The following is a 15,411-nucleotide window of genomic DNA, read 5'->3' on the forward strand; positions in this document are numbered from 1 at the left end:
CCACCAGCAGTGTATGAGTGTTCATATCTCTCTGAATCCATGCCAACATTCATGGTTTTGGGACTTTTTTTTTTTTTTTATTTCAGCTCATCATGGGGGTACATAAGTTCAGGTCATATACATTGTCCATGTCCCGCCCATCCCCCCGAGTCAGAGTCCCAAGCACGTCCGTTCTCATTCTCCAGACAGTGCGCCTGGCACTCATCATGTAGTCATACCTCCATCCCTTCTCCCCCCCACCTCCCCGGGTCTGCACCTTCAAGCATGACCATTCCCCAGAGGGTGTGCAATGCACTCGTCATGTAGGCATACACCCATCCCCTCCCCCCACCCCCCATCCCAGTCTGATATCCAATTGGTATCCTTCCCCGATGTACATTTAGGTGATGATCAGGGAAACCAGTTTTCTGGTGAGTACATGTGATGCTTGTTTTTCCATTCTTTGGATACTTCACTTAATATAATGGGTTCCAGCTCTCTCCAGGAGAACCAAAGAGATGTCGTATCATCGTTATTTCTTATAGCTGAGTAGTACTCCATGGTATACATATACCACAGTTTACTAATCCATTCGTGGATTGATGGGCACTTGGGTTGTTTCCACATCTTTGCGATTGTGAATTGTGCTGCTATAAACATTCGGGTACAGGTGTCTTTGTTAAAGAATGACTTTTGTTCTTCTGGGTATATGCCTAATAATGGGATTGCTGGATCAAATGGTAGGTCTACTTGAATCTGTTTAAGGTATCTCCATATTGCTTTCCATAGGGGTTGCACTAGTTTGCATTCCCACCAGCAGTGTATGAGTGTTCCTGTCTCTCCACATCCAAGCCAACATGTATTGTTTTGGGATTTTTTGATAAAGGCCATTCTCACCGGAGTTAAGTGGTATCTCATTGTGGTTTTGATTTGCATTTCCCTGACGATTAGGGATGTTGAGCATTTTTTGATACGTTTTTTTGGCCATTCTTATATCTTCTTTTGAAAAATTTCTATTCATGTCATTTGCCCATTTTTTGATAGGATTGTTTGATTTTTTCTTGCTGATTTTCCTGAGTTCTAAATAGATTCTTGTTATCAGTCTTTTATCTGATGTGTAGTATGCGAAAATTTTTTCCCATTCTGTAGGCTGTCTGTTTATTTTCATGACTGTTTCTTTGGCTGTGCAGAAGCTTTTTAATTTAATCAGGTCCCATTCGTTTATTTTTGTTGTTGCTGCGATTGCCTTAGGGGTTTTCTTCATAAATTCTTTGCCTAGACCAATGTCTGTAAGAGTCTTTCCTACATTTTCTTCTAGAATTCTAATCATTTCCCATTTAAGGTTTAAATCTGTTATCCACTGTGATTTGATTTTTGTGAGAGGTGAAATCTGTGGGTCCTGTTTCAGTCTTCTACATGTGGCTATCCACTTTTCCCAGCACCATTTATTAAATAGGGACTCTTGTCCCCAGAGTATGTTTTTGTCTATTTTGTCAGAGATTAGATGGTTATATGAGGATGGTTTTATATTTGGGTTTTCTGTTCTGTTCCACTGGTCTGTGTCCCCGCCCTTGTGCCAATACCAAGCAGTTTTAAGCACCACAGCTTTGTAGTATAGTTTGAAGTCTGGCAAATCAATACCTCCCATTTTGTTTTTATTGCTTAAGATTGCTTTTGCTATACGGGGTCTTCTCTGATTCCATACAAAGTGTATAATTATTTTTTCTAAATCTGTGAAAAATGATGTTGGTATTTTAATAGGAATTGCATTGAATCTATAGATTACTTTGGGTAGTATTGACATTTTAACGATGTTAATTCTTCCAATCCATGAGCATGGTATGGATTTCCACTTATTTACGTGTTCTGCAATTTCCTTCCTTAGCGTTTCATAGTTCTCTTTATAGAGGTCCTTTACCTCTTTAGTTAAATATATTCCTAGATATTTTATTTTCTTTGTTGCTATTTTGAAAGGTATTGAGTCCTTAATTTGGTTCTCCGATTGAATGGTATTGGCATATATGAATGCCTCTGATTTGTGTGTATTGACTTTGTAACCTGAGACATTACTGAATTCGTTAATTAATTCCAGGAGTCTCTTGGTTGAGTCCTTGGGGTTTTCCAGATACAACATCATGTCATCAGCGAAGAGTGAGAGTTTGATCTCTTCTGTCCCTATTTGGACACCTTTGATTCTGCTCTCTTGTCTGATAGCTCTCGCAAGGACTTCCAATACTATGTTGAAAAGTAATGGGGACAGTGGGCAGCCTTGTCTGGTTCCAGTTCTGAGTGGGAATGCTTTCAGTTTTTCCCCATTCAGTATGATGTTGGCTGTGGGTTTGTCATATATGGCTTGTATTATTTTTAGGTAGGTCCCATTTATGCCTATGTTGTTAAGTGTTTTTATCATAAAAGGGTGTTGAATTTTGTCAAATGCTTTTTCTGCATCTATTGAGAGGATCATATGGTGTTTATTTTTGCTTCTATTTACGTGGTTAATTACATTTATAGATTTTCGTATGTTGAACCACCCCTGCATCTCTGGGATGAAGTCTACTTGGTCGTGATGAATTATTTTTTTAATCAGCACTTGGATACGATTTGCTAGGATTTTATTGAGAATTTTTGCATCTACGTTCATGAGAGAAATTGGTCTGTAGTTTTCTTTTTTTGTTGCATCCTTTCCTGGTTTTGGTATCAATGTTATATTGGCTTGGTAGAATGTGTTGGGGAGAATTCCATCCTTCTCAATATTGAAGAATAGTTTATGTAGGATGGGCACCAGTTCATCTTTGTATGTATGGTAAAATTCAGGTGTGAACCCATCTGGACCAGGGCTTTTCTTTTTGGGAAGGTTTTTTATTGCTGTTTCAATTTCAGTTCTTGATATTGGTCTATTCAGGAATTCTATTTCTTCCTGATTGAGCTTGGGAAGGCTGTGTGTTTCTAAAAATTTGTCCATTTCCTCCTCATTTTCCAATTTGTGTGCATAAAGATTTTTGTAATATTCATAGATAATGTCATGTATCTCTGTGGCTTCAGTTGTGATTTCTCCTTTCATGTTCCTGATGGAAGTTATTAAAGATTTTTCTTTTCTGCTCTTGGTTAGTCTAGCCAGTGGTGTGTCTATTTTATTTATCTTTTCAAAGAACCAACTTTTTGTTTTATTAATTTCCCTTGTAGTATTTTTGTTGTCTTTTTCATTTAATTCTGATTTGATCTTAATAATTTCTCGCCTTCTGCTGGGTTTGGGGTCAGTCTGTTCTTCTTTCTCCAGCTCTTTGAGTCTATTCATTAAGTTGTCTATTTGTAAGTTGTCTGTCTTTTTGAAATAGGCATTTATGGAAATGAATTTTCCTCTCAGGACTGCTTTAGCTGCATCCCACAGATTTTGATAAGTTGTGTTACCTTTGTCATTTAATTCAAAGAATGTTTTGATTTCTGACTTAATTTCTTCCTTTACAAAATTGTTATTCAGGAGAAGGTTGTTTAGCTTCCATGACTTTGAGTAGGAATGAGAGTTCCTGTTAGGGTTCATTGTTACTTTTATTCCATTGTGATCTGAGAAGATGCAGGGTATGATTTCTGTTTTTTTAATTTTTTTAAGACTTGCTTTATGACCTAGGATATGGTCAATCTTAGAGAATGTCCTGTGAGCTGATGAGAAGAATGTATATTCAGTGGATTTCGGGTAGAATGTCCTGTAGATGTCAGTCAGGCCCATTTGTTCTAGCATTCTGTTTAAGTCTACTATGTCTTTGCTTATTTTCTGCTTGGAGGATCTGTCCTGTGCTGTCCGTGGGGCGTTAAAGTCTCCAACTATTAAAGTGTTGTTGTCTATCATTTGGCTTAGATCGAGTAGGATTTGCTTTATGAATCTGGGTGCGCCTAGATTGGGTGCATATATATTAAGTATGGTTATGTCTTCTTGTTGAATTGTGCCTTTCACCAGTATGTAGTAACCGTCTTTGTCTTTTATTACTTTTGTTGGTTTAAAGACTAAGTTATTGGAAATTAAAACTGCCACACCAGCTTTCTTTTGGCTACCATTTGCTTGAAATATCAAGTTCCATCCTTTTATTTTCAGTCTAAATGCATCTTTGCCGGTTAAGTGAGTTTCCTAAAGGCAGCAGATACTTGGTTTGTGTTTTTTTACCCATTGGCCCAGTCTATGTCTCTTGAGTGGGGAATTTAGGCCATTGACATTTAGTGAGAGAACTGATAATTGGGACACATTTCTGTTTATCTTATTGGGTAGAACTTCATTGCTATGTTTTCTCTCTTGAGCCATTGTGGTGGCTAGAATTTGATCTTTAGCTCTTGGGTGGTTTTACATTCGTGGGTCTTTGTTGTGATGATCCGTGTGTAACTCTCTTTTGAGTACTTCTTGGAGGGGTGGTCTTGTCTTGGTGAATTCCCTCAGTCCTTGTTTATCTGAGAATGTCTTAATTTCTCCTTCATATAGAAAGCTTAGCTTAGCTGGGTACAAGATTCTAGGCTGGGCATTATTCTGTTTCAGAAGAGTGAGAATGGGGCCCCAACTTCTTCTTGCTTGTAAAGTTTCAGTTGAGAAATCTGGCGTAATTCTAATGGGTCTCCCTTTGTATGTTACTTGTTTCTTTCTCCTTACAGCTCGAAGAAGGGTCTCTTTAGTGGATATTTTGGTCAGTCTGACGACTACGTGGCGTGGTGTTTTCCTATTTGCTATGAATCTACCAGGGGTTCTTTGAGCTTCTTGAACCTGTATATCTAAAGTTTTAGCAAGGCCTGGGAAAGTTTCTTCTATTATGTCTTCAAATAGTTTATCCAGCCCTTGTTTGTTATCTTCTTCACCTTCAGGGATGCCTATAACTCTCACGTTAGGTTTCTTCACATAATCCCACATTTCTTGAAGACTCTGATCTTTTTTCTTGTTTCTTTGCTCTATCTCTGTGACTGTCTTATTTAATTGGAAAGAGTTATCTTCAATCACTGAGATTCTGTCTTCTATTTGATCTACCCTATTCTTGAGACTTTCCACTGTGTTTTGTAGCTCCCTGAATAAATCCCTCATTTCTAGGAGTTCAGTTTGGTTTTTCTTCAATATTTCTATTTCTTTAGTGAATTTTTCTTCCAAATCCTGGAATTTTTTTGCGGTTTCTTTGCGTTGGATATCAATTTTTTCTTGTATATCATTCAGCTTACTTATAACCCAAGACTGAAATTCTTCTGGCAACATGTTGGTATTCTGAAACTGGCTTGTGCCAATTGGAGGAGAGTTGGTATTTCTCTTTGGGGGCGAGGTTTCCGTTTGTTTTTTTGTGCTCCCCATATTTTTCCGCTGAGCCCTTCCCATCTGGCTCTATCATTAGATCTTTTCTCACAGCTTTAGTCTAGTTAACAGCACGTCTTGTACTCTGTTCTTAGGCTGTGAAACAGTCTAGGTATGTTGCTCCCTTTTTCTATAGGGGGAGACTGTTGTGTGTTGTTTAGAGTTTTTTTCTATCTCAGTTGGGGGACTGCTTCTGATGGGTCCACCCCCAGAGGGTTGGCTTGACCTAAGACCAGTTTGGCAAGTTAAATCACTGTGTTGTGGACTTTCAGTTAGTAGGCAGGATTCACACTATTTGCAAGCAGAAAGCCTCTTCTCCCTCTCTTTTTCTTTTTTTTTTTTCCCCTCTGTCTTTTGGTTCTTCCTCTGGATGTGTGGTTTCTGTCTCTTTCTGCAGGAAAGACACTGGCTAGACAGAGGAGGGAGTGCCCTCACTCCCTCAGTGCCCCAGCTGCTGCAGCTCCCACGGGCAAAGGTCTACACTGTCCCAGTGTTCCCAAGGTCCGGGCTCCACACTCTTGCGTCTGGGGAAGCACTCAGTGTTCGCACCTGGGAAGGGGACCTGGAGGGGGTCTATAGATCAGGGGATGGAGCCTCCTGGGGAGCCGCCTGGCACCCTATGGCTCTGCAGCAGTTAGACCTTGGCCTGCACAATTGCTGCTTCCCACCCGCGGATCACTGGCACTGGGGGGCAATTTTCAGGGTTCGATAGGAATCAGAGCTGGGGGTCTGGAGCACTCAGGAGTATACAGTAGCTCCTGGGCTGGAGGGCCACCGGAAAGGAGAAAGAAAAAGAAAGGAAAAAAGAAAAGAAAAAAAGAAAAAAAAGAGAAACAATATGAATAACAAGGAGAAGAAAGAGAAAAGAAGAAAGAAAAGAGAAAGAAAGAAAGAGAGAGATTAAAAAAAAAAAATCCCGCTTTAATATTTCACGCTCCCGGCCCCTCGCCTCGGTGCAGGTCCGCGTCTGTCCCTGTAAGAGATCGGGCACCGCGGAGACCCGCCAGAGTCCAAGGTCCTTTCCGCTTAGCTGTGGGAACCGAGATGGCGACCGCGCGTCTGCTGGTCGCAGGCGCCGGGGCCCACAGCGGCTCCCCGGCCGGAAAGCCGCCGTAGGGAAAGAAAAGAGCAAAAAAGTCCCGCTTTAGTATTTCACACTGGCGGCCCCTCGCCTTGGTGCAGGTCCGCGTCTGTCCCTTTAAGAGATAGGGCACCAAGGAGACCCGCCCGAGTCCAAGCTCTCTCCTGCTTATGTCACCTGTCCTCGGAGCTCCACATCTCCCGCGGTGATTCTGCTCCAATTTCAGTCAGATCCCTGACCGAGTGGATGTGGGGGTCAGTGGGGAGATCAAGCCGCTTTGCTGTGGGGCTGAACCCGCCCCACTCGCCGGTGAGGCGGGCACGGCCGTCCAGCACTCCGCTGTCTGTTTTCCGTCCCGCACTCTCCAAATTATCTCAGTCTGATTTCCCACTCGCCTCTGTTTTTTCTTGTTCCCTGTGTCCCACGGTGATTCTCCGTAGGTTCACCCCACCGTTCCTGTGGAGGGGCAATCCTCTAGCGTTGTGGCAGGTCCAGATCCATGCCTTCCTTTCCGGGAGCACAAATCCAGGAGGTCACCTCCACTCCGCCATCTTGCCCCCTCTCTCTGTTTTGGGACTTTTTGATAAAGGCCATTCTTACTGGAGATGAGTGGTATCTCATTGTGGTTTTGATTTGCATTTCCCTGATGATTAGAGATGTTGAGCATTTTTCATATGTTTCTTGGCCATGAGTCTATCTTCTTTTGAAAAGTTTCTGTTCATGTCCTTTTCCCACTTTTTGATAGGGTTGTTTGATTTTTTTCTTGCTGATTTTCCTGGGTTCTATATAGATTCTAGGTATCAGCCCTTCATCAGATGTGTAACATGGGTATATTTTCTCCCATTATGTAGGTTGTCTGTTTGTTCTCATGATAGTTTCCTTGGTTGTGCAGAAGCTTTTTAATTTGATCAGGTCCCATTTATTTATTTTTGTTGTTGCTGCGATTGCCTTTGGGGTCTTCTTCATAAATTCTTTGCCTAGGCCAAATGACATATTATTTTTTCAATAAACTTTTAAATTTAAATTTGCTCATTTATTGTGTAGGATTAGAAATTTTTCTGTTTTTATGGATAATGTAACAATTTAAATAATTTAAGGATTACCTGTTACTTAAAGATTTAAAAAATTAACAAATAAAGCTCTCTGGGTCTCATTTCTTTTTCCTTTTTCTTTCTTTTTCTTTTATTTTTTGGTTGGGGAAAACTGGGAATGTAGAGCTTTGATTACCACTTTAATTTATTATATTCAATTCATTTACTTCTTCTTGAGTCACTTTTGGTAATTTTCCTTATATAACAAATCAACAATTTCATCTAGATTTTTTTCATATCTTAGTTTAGAATTAAATATAACAGCAGTCTTTGGACTACACATATCCCTGAGGATATATAACAACTTTCCTAAAGGTCTATACACCCTAATTGCTTCATAAGAATATGAGATTACCATAGCTTTTATCCACCCTGAATGTTTTCATGATATATTACTCCAAGGTATCAACATTCCAGTGTATCAGACAAAAGAAAAATTTGAAATATTGGGCTCATCAATGCCTCCTTTAATCAAGACACACTTTTAAAATTGGGTTTTTTTGGTTCTATGAATACTCTGTTTTTCCTCCAGGGACAATTTCTTTCTATGCTTCTTGTAATTTTTCTCTTTCCTGCTGCAGGTTTTTCTCAAATATCTGGTAATTTTTGCCACTCATTTATGGTTGGGAACAAAGGAAAATGAAGGCTGACTGGGAGCTCTGTGTGAGGGGGCCAGCCATTGTGATGGAGGGCCCTAAATGCCATGTTTGAGAAAACATCACTGTGGAGTACTGTCACCCACACAAACAGCCCTGGCTTTCCCTGATATTCTGCCCAATTTCTTCAGAATGATTTTGGTGAGGAAATTGTGGCACTGGTGGTGGCATATAGACCTTTAATGAATCTCATTAATATCCCTGAGTTTAGTCCCATCCTCACTTATGCCTTAAATTATATCTGCTGCCTTCAAGTCCTGAGCCTCTCTGGAATTCTCTTTCTTTGTTTTGCAGTAGTTTGTTTTGGTAACTTTGGTAGCCAAAGTTGTTCCCTTTATTCTTAGTTTATACATAGTTACAGTAATTTTGTTTATCTTGTTGTAAATTCATAGATTATAAAAGCAATGACCTTGAAATGAGAAGAGTCACTGCTGTAGGCAGACATATTGACAGGAAGGATGAAAGGCAAATGAATTGGCAGCAACGAAGTAAAATAAAAAGACCTATTAAATTCAGGCATGAGAACTCAAAGCTCAAATGTCCAAGGCTAACATCTAGAAGAAATGAAATTCTACATTGCTCAAAAGGCTCTGAGAGTTTCATCATTGCACACCACTGTGTGCCCATAACAGGCTGACCATCAGCATCACCTGGAAAGGAAAATGTGCAGATTCCTGGCCCAACTTCACAACTATTGAATCAGAAGACTTTTCTGAGGATGACATACACAAATCTGTGTCGTAAAAAAAATCTCTTCAGGAGATTCTGAAGATCAGCTAAGTTGGGAACCACTGTCATTATGGATACTAATAATGAAAAATTTAAGTCATCAAGAAAAGGTTAAATTACGTTCTGTTTAGGAAGGCAGGAAAGCACAGAATACATCATGGTAAGGTTTTCACCTAAGATAGTTCATATTAATAATTTAAATTCTTGTTGATTAGGAGAGATAAACTTTTAGTTGTCTGGAAAACATATTGAATTTCAATAACTGATTGCCTAAAGGTTTCAGAAAGCTGAGATTTTACCACTCAGTCTAGGCCTGGAACCTCAGCATGTGGCAATCAAATAAGCTTCCTTGACTTAGGCACTGTTTTTCTTACCTTTTGGTTTCTTCCCCCCCCCCCCCCCGGGTTCAGGCCTGAGCCACAATACTGAGTAAGTAGTCCTGTCAATTTGGTAAAAATCATTGATTAAAATCAAATGATTGTATGTGTGTAGGTTTATTTCTGCACTCTATTCTGTTCCATTGATGGATTTATCAATCTTTGTACAAATACAATACATCTTGATTAACATAGCTTTATAATATGTCTTTTTTCTTCAATATGACTAAACAGGCTTTATTATTTTTTTTGTAATTTTTTTTTAAATTTCAGGATATTATGGGGGTACAAACATTTTTGTTACATGTTATGACTTTGACACACCCTAGCCATGATTTGAGGCGTGCTCTTTCCCCCATGACACTCACGGCGTCCATTAGTTGTGAGTTTACAGACCCCCAATCCCCCAACCCCCAGTGAATATTACTACCATGTGAACACCTTAGTGTTGATCAGTTAGTGCCAATTTGATGGCGAGTACATGTGGTGCTTATTCTTCCATTCTTGTGATACTTCACTTCAGAGGATGGGCTCAAACTCTATCCAGGAAAATATAAGAGGTGCTAGATCACCATCGTTTTTTATAATTGAGTAGTATTCCATTGTATACATATACCATATTTTATTAATCCACTCATGGATTGATGGGCACTTAGGTTGTTTCCACATCCTTGCTATAGTGAATTGTGCTGCCATAAACATTTGAGTGCAGATGTCTTTATTATAGAATGACTTTTGTTCGTCTGGATAGATGCTTATTAGTGCTATTGCTGGGTTCTACTTGTAGCTCTTTGAGGTATCTCCAAATTCTTTTTCAAAGAGGTTGTGCTAATTTGCAGTCCCACCAGCAGTGTAAGAGTGTTCCTATCTCTCCACACCCTTGCCAGCATTTGTTGCTTTGGGATTTTTTAATAAAGGCCAATCATACTAGAGTTAGGTGATATCCCATTGTGGTTTTGATTTGCATTTCCCTAATAATTAGAGATTTTGAGCATTTTTTCTATGTTTGCTGATTCTGTCTTATTTTGAAAAGTTTCTGTTCATGTCCTTTTCCCATTTATTGATGAGGTTGTTTCATTTTTTTCTTGTTGATTTTTTTGAGTTCTAAATAGAGTGTTGTTATCAGCCCTTTATCAGATGTGTAAAGAGCAAATATTTTCTCCCATTCTGTAGGTTGTCTGTTTGTTCTCATGACAGTTTCCTTGGCTGTACAAAAACTTTTTAATTTGATTATGTCCCATTTATTTATTTTTGTAGCTGCTGTGATTGCTTTGGGGGTCTTCGTCATAAATTCTTTGCCTAAGCTGATGTCTGAAAGAGTCTCCCCTACATTTTCCTCTAGGATTCTTAAGGTTTCATGTGTTAGGTTTAAATCTGTTATCCATTGTGAATTGATTTTTGTAAGAGGTAAGAGTTAGGGATCCAGTTTCAATCTTCTGCATGTAGTTATCCAGTTTTACCAACACCATTTATTGAAAAGAGTTTCTCTACCCCAGTGTATACATTTATCTGCTTTGTCAAAGATTAGATGACAATATGAGGATGGTTTCATCTCTGGATTCTCACTCCTGTTCCAAAGGTCTATATCTCTGTTCTTGTGCCAGTACCATGCTGTTTTAGTTACTATAGCCTTTTAGTACAGCTTGAAGTCTGGTAGACTGATACCTCCCAGTTTGTGCTTTTTGCTTAAGATTGCTTTGGCTATACGAGGTCTTCTCTGGTTCCATACAAAGTGTAGAATTACTTTTTCTAGATCTGTAAGGAATGATGATGATACTTTGATAGGGATTTTATTAATTCTGTAGATCAGTTTGGGTAGTATGGATATTTTAACGATGTTGATTCTGCCAATCCATGAGCAAGGTAGATTTTTCCATCTGTTTATATATTTGACAGTTTCTTTTCTTAGTGTTTCATGGTTCTCCCTGTATATGTCTCTCACATCTTTTGTTAAACATATTCCTAGATATTTAATTTTCTTTGAGGCTATTGTAAAAGGTACTGTGTTTTTGATTTGCTTTTCAGCTTGACTGTTATTGTCATATATGAATGCCTCTGATTTGTGTGTATTGATTTTATACCCTGAGACTTTACTGAATTCATTTATCAGTTCCAGGAGTCTCTTGGTTGAATCCTTGGGGTTTTCTAGGTATAAGATCATATCATCAGCAAAGAGTGAGAGAGTCTGAGCTCTTCTGCCCACATTGGGATGCCCTTAATTCCCCTGTCTTGTCTAATTGCTCTAGCAAGGACTTCCCGCACTATGTTGAATAGAAGTGGAGACAGTGGGCAACCTTGTCTGGTTCCAGTTCTAAGTGGGAATGCTTTCAATTTTTCTCCATTCAGTATGATATTGACTGTAGGTTTATTGTATAAGGCCTTAATAATTTTAAGGCATGTCCCATCTGTGCCTATTTTATTAAGACTTTTTATCATAAAGATGTGCTGGACTTTGTCAAATGGTTTTTCTGCATCTATTGAGAGAATCATATGGCCTTTGTTCTTGCTTTTGTGAGGTGTATTGCATTTATAGATTTGCATATGTTGAACCATCCTTGCATCTCTGGGATAAAGCCCACCTGGTCGTGGTGAATGATTTTTTTTGATATACTGTTGGATTCGATTTGCTAAAATTTTGTTGAGGATTTTTGCATCTATATTTATGAAGGATATTGGTCTGTAGTTTTCTTTTTTTGTTGTGTCCTTTCCTGGCTTTGGTGTCAAGGTGATATTGGCTTCATAAAATAAGTTGGGGAGGATACCATCTTTCTCAATGTTGTGGAATAATTTCTGTAGTATAGGTATGAATTCTTTGTATTTTTGGTAAAACTTTGAAGTGAATCCATGTGGTCCAGGACTTTTCCTTTTTGGAAGGTTTTTAATTGCTGCTCCAATTTCTGTGCTTGATATTTGTCTGTTCAGGAATTCTGTTTCCTCCTGGGTGAACTTAGGGATGTTGTATGTTTCCAGGAATTTGTCCATTTCCTCCACATTATGTGGTTTTTGGACATATAGGTTTTCATAGTTTTTAAAGATAATGTTTTGTATTTCCATGGTGTCTGTTGTGACCTCTCCTTTTTCATTCCTCATTGAGTTTATTAGAGTCCTTTCCATTCTAGTTCTTGTCAGTCTAACAAGAGAGCTGTCAATGTTGTTTATCTTTTCGAAAAACCAGCTTTTGGTTTTGTTGATCTTCTGTATGGTTCTTTTCTCAATTTCATTTAGTTCTGCTCTGATCTTAGTTATTTCTTTTTTTCTGCTAGGTTTGGAATTGATTTGCTCTCCCTTTTCCAGTTTCTTGAGACTATTTATTAGTTTGTTGATTTTTGAGCTTTCTGTTTTTTGGATGTAACCATTTAATGCTATTAGTTTTCCTCTTAGGAATGCTTTTGCTGTATCCCACAGATTTTGATAACTTGTGTCCACGTTATGATTTAATTCGAAGACTGTTTTGATTTCCTTCTGTATTTCCTCCTTGACCCAATATTTATTCAACAATAGATTTTTAATTTCCATGAATTCCTATTGTTTTGTTTTACTCCTTGAGTCATAGTGGAATCCAGGTTCTAGACTTTAACTCTTCAGTGATTTTACTTTGAAGAGTGTCTGTTGCGTTGTTCAGTGTGTAATGCAGGTCTGAGTACTTTCTGTAGGGCTGGTCTGGTGTTTGCAAATTCTAGCTGGCAGTGGCCTGGGTGCTAAGGGTGAGCCCTAGTGTTATGTTCTCATCAGATGATCAAAACCAACCCGCTGGACAGAATCAACAGTCTGCCCCCTTTTGCTTAGTTCCAAGGTCCCACAGATTCACACCAGTCACACTTAGAAAGCAACTTTTCTCCCTTCTCCCTTCCTCCAAGGGCAGAGTCTGCCCTGCTGGGCTAGAGGAGGGTGTTGCCTGAGACAGCCGCACAACACAGCCCAGAAAAAGTCTTCTCTCATTTTTCCCCTCCTCCAAGGGCAGGGCCTGCTCTGCTGGGCAGGGACAGAGGCATTGTGTGAGACCATTGCCTGGGCTTGCCCTGCTGGGCTGGAGAAGGGGTAGTGCCCAGAACCGCAATGCACCTCAGCGTTTCTAGGCTGTAGCAGCCGCCACAGAGAGCCAGCCCCACTGTAGGCAACTGCTTGGGGGGCAGCGGGTGCTGGGTTCGGCAGGCTGTTCTCACTGCTTCCCTGACCCACTGTCTCATGGCAGTCCAGTAGAGGGTCCTGCACTCACTGTCCCACCCTGCGCCAGCCGAATTTTCGGCAGTTTCCAGGGGCAGAGCCTCCCTTTCCACGTTCACGCCCTTTTTTCTGGTCCGGGTGGCCACCAGAGGCCAGGTGCCTGTCTCCAGACCCCCTCCCGCGGACCCGGGAAGTGTCCACTCAGACCAGTCCCTCCCCAGCCCAGTGCGGACCTAGCACAGAGCAGGGGAGAGTTCAGAATGTTTCCTGCTATTGTCTCTTCTCTGCATAGCCTGTCGTCCCGTGCCACAACTTCGCACTGACATCAGGCACTTCTCTGCCGGAGTGGATGTGGAGGTTGCTGGAGGAAAAGTCACCCTCCTCTGGGTCAGATCACACTGCCCTGGCTGGCCGATGGGCACGGCTGTCCCTGTTCCCTGTCGCATATCTCGCACTCTCCAGACTTGCGTTGGATTCTCCAATTCACCTTTTTTTTTCTCCAGCACTGCTTGTCCCGCACTGCTTCTCTACAGATTCATAATGCTGTTCTTGTGGGAGAACTATCTACTTGTGTGTAGCTGTCCACATTCTTCACCTCCTACTCTGGGAGCAGAGAGCCAGGAGGTCACCACTAATCTGCCATTTTCCTGGCCCTCTATAATGAGTCTTAAAGTCTGGTGGTGTAGGTCCTCAAATTTTGTTGTTTTATTTTGAAATTAATCTGGACATTCTAGGTCTTTTGTATTTTCATGTAACTGAAATTCTCTACCCATTAAACAATAGGTGGTTTAAATTTGACCATCCTTGGTACCTCATATAAGTTCTCTAATCTGCTCCATTGATCTATTTGTCTATTTTTTCACCGGTACCATGCTGTCTTAATTGCTGTAACTTTATAGTAAGTCTTGAAGTTGGGTAGTGTTAATCCTCTGACTTTGCTCTTACATTTCATATTCTATTCAAAAGTCTATTGCATGGGCCATTCATGGTCTTTTTCATTTCCTTATGAACTTTAGAATCAATTTGTCAATAGTCATGAAATAACTTGCTGGTATTTTGATTGGGATTGCATTGGATCTATAGATCAAGTTTAGGAGAAGTCACAGCTTAACAACATTGAGTCTTCCTATGCATGAAATCTCTCTCCAGATGTTGTACTTTTAGCTCAATAGTTCTATTTTTTGTATAGTTTTTATTTTTTAATGAAATTTCTGACATTTTTATTAATTATAAATGTATTTTCTTTTACATCCTTAAACATACTTTATAATGGCTTTAAAACCATTGTCTGTTACTTCCAGCATCTAAGTGATCCTGAGGTCACACTTCATTTATTGTCTCTTCTCTTGAGAATTAGTTGTATTTTTTTTCTGTTTCTTCTTAAATGATTCTGGATTTATCCTGGACATTGTGGAAAATACATTGATGAGACTCTGGATTCTGTTATTTTAAAAAAAATTCTGGCAAAATTTTTAATATTTTTTGAGACAGATTCTTGCTCTGTTGCTCAGGCTAGAGTGCCATGGCATCAGCCTAGCTCATAGCAACCTCAAATTCCTGGGCTCAAGCGATCCTCCTGCCTCAGCCTCCTGAGTAGCTGGGACTATAGGCACGTACGACCATGCCTGGCTATTTTTTTTTTATTTTTAGTTGCTCAGCTAATATTTTCTATTTTTAGTAGAAACAGGGTCTTCCTCTTGCTCAGGCTGGTCTTGAACTCTTGACCTCAAGTGATCCTCCCTCCTCAGCCTCCCAGAGTGCTAGGATTACAGGCGTAAACCATCACACCCAGCTGTGGCAAAATTAATAAAACATGGAATTCACTATTTTAATTGTTTTAAAGTAGAATTCATTACCATTTAGTACATTTACAGTGTTGTGTAACTAGCACTATTTAGTTCCAGAACATTTTCATCAACTTAAAGGAAACCTTTACCAGTTCATCACTCACTCCCCATTCCCCCAGCTCTATACCCTGGCAACCACTAGTCTGCATTCTTTCTCCATGAACTTGCCTATGCCG

This window comes from Lemur catta, chromosome 1, assembly GCF_020740605.2.
Source record: "Lemur catta isolate mLemCat1 chromosome 1, mLemCat1.pri, whole genome shotgun sequence".
Classification (NCBI taxonomy): Eukaryota; Metazoa; Chordata; class Mammalia; order Primates; family Lemuridae; genus Lemur; species Lemur catta.